The sequence below is a fragment of the Populus alba genome, chromosome 6 (genome assembly GCF_005239225.2).
Source record: "Populus alba chromosome 6, ASM523922v2, whole genome shotgun sequence".
NCBI lineage: Eukaryota > Viridiplantae > Streptophyta > Magnoliopsida > Malpighiales > Salicaceae > Populus > Populus alba.
Window position 1 is genome coordinate 14099937 of NC_133289.1, and position 4373 is coordinate 14104309.

The 4373-nt window shown below is 35.1% G+C and overlaps 1 pseudogene; it reads left to right on the forward strand.

Moving 5' to 3' along the window:
- The first annotated feature begins 2314 nt into the window (after positions 1–2314).
- LOC118047999 (polyol transporter 5-like) lies at positions 2315–4117 on the forward strand (annotated as a pseudogene).
- The last annotated feature ends 256 nt before the right edge of the window (positions 4118–4373 follow it).

Here is a 4373-nt window from a genome sequence, read left to right on the forward strand (position 1 = left end):
TGCAAAAAAAAATAAAAATTACAGGCATTGTCAACCTATTTTACACCACCATGAAAATTTTTAATTGCAAATCAAAAAGTTGATGTAAGTGATTAATAAGATAAATCAAGAATTATATGTACTAATAAATATTAAGAAATTATTAACGTTAACAAAAGATTAAGTCAGTCAGTTAAGACAAAGACACATATTAAGATATATGATCATGTCACGTGGTGATCACTTCCAATTTGTTTTCTTAATTAAAGTGCAATAAATTTTTTTTTTTTTGTAAAAATAAATAATTATTCAAAATCATTTAAAAAAGAAAATAATTTTCTAGTATAATTCCTCATTTTCTTATTAATATATTTTTTTTTCAATAAAAAATATTTTTTTTCTCTTGAGTTCTTAATACAATAGAAATCGAAAGCAGTTAGAATAAATGTAAAACAAATCTACATGATTTGAAATAAAAATAAAAAAATATATTTTCAATTAAAACCCCATTATTTTATTAATGTGCTACTTTTTTTTGGCATTTCACCGGAATAATAGTTTTAGATAACAATTTATCATAATCAGAAAAGCAAGCTTTAATAAGCAAAAACTACTTATTGATAATCTTGACTTAAATGTATTGTAAATATAACAACAATACATTTTATGTGCATTGACGAGGAAAATTTTTTGGAATCTATTTTTCTAAAACATATGATAATAAAAATAGATACATGCAAGAAAAACAACATATAAATTTCAATAAATATTGAAAAACAATCATGAAGAGCTATATATATATAAAAGCAATTGTTGAAAAAAATTAATGCGAACCATTGCTTGCCTATATTTCAGTCATCAGAGAGGTGGCTGCAAGGCAAATTCAAATTGAGGTTTTGGTATCCAAAAATCATTTTTCACCTAAAAGCACCCATTAAACATGACTAAAGTATAAAGAAATCAATTTGTCAACTTAAAACACCCCTAAATCGAGCCAAAAACATAAAATTAAACCAGACAAAAATTTCATGTCCCAACCCCGATATATTTTTTCTTGCAAGATAAAGGTAAAAAAACACGTCAATAAAACTTTTCTTATCAAATGAAACTTATCGAAATGAAGATCAACATTTTTTGTTATCGAAATGAGACCAATCGATAACTTTCTCTTTCTTTTATTGTATTTTCTTATTAGTTTTTTTTCTCCTCTTTCAAACTTAATAACCGAAATGTAGATAAAATAAAGTATTGGATCAAAAGATATAACTTTCAAATAAAAGGAACACAAAAAGAATTTGAAAAACATATGAAGGAAAACTTTTTCAAAATAGTACCGAGTAAATAATACAAAAAACCTTAATTTTTGCCTCATTGTCAATTTTTATCGTTTTATTTTTAATTTTTCATAAATAATAATTTTTTTAAAAAAACATTAACCTAAAATCAATATAATCTTTTGATATCATGATAATTCTATAAAAAATAAATTAAAATAAATTATTAAATTCAAAAAAACACTGTTGAATTCCGCAGTATTTTGTGAAGAATGAAATCGTCACCTTTTTATAGTGAAAGGAACAAAGTCCCTGCGACTTTATTTGGCCAATCCTTAACTCTCAACTAAAAAAACTCATGTGCAATTATTGTGCCCATCTGGAGGAAGCAACACCGCGTAGAGTAAAGAGGCGAAAGTTTTGCCTTCTATCAATCAACTTCTGTAAGAGTAAATTCGTCTTTAATCCTTGATTTATGAACTCTTTTATATTTACTTCTTAATTTTTCTTTAGTCTTCACTATTTTGATTGTTCTGAGTTTACAATAACACCAACAGCATATATTTTTTATAAAAGAGCGGTCAACAAGAACTTTAGGACAAAGAACAAAGTAAAAATCTTATAATTAACTGGGAAGAGTAGATGCATGGTGATAGTGCCCGCCACGCCACCGTGAAAATCCAGTTATCCAAACCGAGCTAAGTACTCCGCGCCGCCCAGTATAGTATTTGGGCCACTGCCAGCCTGACCTGTGCGCTTTGTAGTGTGGTTTATCTGGAATCCTAGGCCCAACAAACTCGTATCTTTTCACCTGCTTCCTCCTTTCACCCTCCGTATTCTCCCATAGAAACCGGTCCCTTCAGATTTAACATTAGACCTTGGACGAAGACGAAAACGGAGCAGACGAGGAAATCAAGATATGGCTGACACTGAACGTGCTAAAGCCCAAAAAGCCATTTCACCGGTGGGAGTTCATAGTCCTACAAATATTAAGCCTCACCGTCTCAACAACCATGCTCTTGCAGTCTTGCTTGTGCTCTTCTGGCCTCTACAAACTCCATCTTATTAGGCTATGGTAAGCCCGATTTCACCTTTCTGTCATTTCTTGTTGATGTGCCATTCCCAAACGTTACGTGCATCAAAGCACTGAATCAATTACACCAACAACCTGAATTACCCTTTTCAAAATATTATACTAGTACACTAGCTAGCAATTAATGTAATTACATCAAATGTTGGCTGGGTTAAATTTGTACTTGCAGATATCGGTGTGATGAGTGGTGCAGTGCTCTTTATCAAAGAAAACCTAGACATCTCATCTACTCAGGTAGAGATATTGGTTGGTGTTCTAAATGTTTCTTCATTAATAGGCTCACGGGCTTCAGGAAAAACCTCAGATTATATAGGCAGGCGTTATACCATAGTCTTAGCAGCCACAACATTTTTAATCGGCGCACTTCTAATGGGCTTGGCACCATCCTTCCCATTCCTCATGGCCGGCCGTGTCATTGCCGGTATCGGGGTTGGATATTCCCTCATGATTGCTCCGGTCTACTCCGCTGAGATCTCCCCGGCAATGGCACGCGGCTTCCTTACCTCCCTTCCTGAGGTTTTCATTGTTTTTGGCATTCTCCTTGGTTACATTGTCAACTATGCGTTATCAGGTCTCCCACAGCATATTAACTGGAGGCTAATGTTGGGTCTTGCTGCTATACCTTCGTTGTTAATTGGCTGTGGTGTTATAGCAATGCCTGAATCCCCTCGGTGGCTTGTAATGCGAGGTAGGTTGGACGATGCAAGGCAGGTCTTGATTAAAATATCTGATACCATACAAGAAGCTGATTTCAGACTTAGTGAAATAACAAAAGCAGCTTCATCAGATCATTTAGATTCTTCAAGTGGTAAATGGCATGGGCAAGGGGTTTATAAGGAACTACTGTTGAGACCTTCTCGGCCTGTTCGCCGAATGCTTATTGCTGCTCTAGGGATTAATTTCTTCATGCAAGCTTCAGGCAATGACGCTGTTATATATTACTGCCCAGAAGTGTTCAAGGATGCAGGAATGCACAGCAAGAAAATGCTCTTCGGTATTAATGTCATCATGGGATCTGCCAAAACTTCTTTTGTGTTGTTTTCAGCTCTTTTTCTGGACCGGTTTGGTAGGCGGCCTCTTTTGTTGCTGGGCTCAGCTGGAATGGCGTTGTCGTTGGCTGTTTTGGGAATGGGCTCTAAGTTTCTCGAGCATTCCAACAGTAAGCCTACGTGGGCTATCGTGTTTTGCGTCGTGGCTGTGTGTGGGGTTGTTTCTTTCTTTTCTATAGGGCTTGGGCCAATCACATGGGTCTACTCGTCGGAGATATTTCCACTGAGATTACGGGCTCAAGGTTCGGGCCTGGCCATATCTGTTAACCGGCTGGTCAGCGGAGTTATGTCTGACATTTTTAACCATTTCGAAGAAGATAACATTCGGAGGAATGTTTTTTGTGCTTTCTGGAATAATGGTAGTGGCTACGGTGTTCTTTTATGTCTTTATGCCGGAGACAAAAGGGAAGACCTTAGAAGAGATTGGGGCTCTCTTCGAGGATAAGAATGCGGAAGCAAGCATCGATGATGGAAGAGAAATGGGATAATTAGTTTGAACTTTTCATCCCTTTTTTTTTTTTTATATATAATAAAGTCTTCTCATAAAATGCTCACTCTCATCTCATGAGGTTTATTATCTCATCTTTATTTTACCAAAACTCACATGAAGAGGTAAGCCCTTGACAGGCCGGAGTTTCAGAGCCAGTAGGCCTAACAATGACAACCTAAGAGGGGTCTTATCTTGCAAAAATGTTGGGAGTAGCTTGTAAAATGGGTGCAAATATTAGTCCTGCATCATATTTGCACGCAAAGATATGGCTTAAAGTAACTTTAGAGTGAGTTATATATGTTAGAATTGCCACTGTCGTTCTTTCTTTTGAAAATAAATGAAATTGCATGGAAAATGACCTGAGAGAGTTCGAAACGAGTTTCAAAAGGCAGATCTTCAGATAGTAAAAATCGAGTTTGGGTGGGAATTAATTGTAGATAATAAAAAGGGATGAAATCTTACATAATAATGATTTAAATTACAAGGAT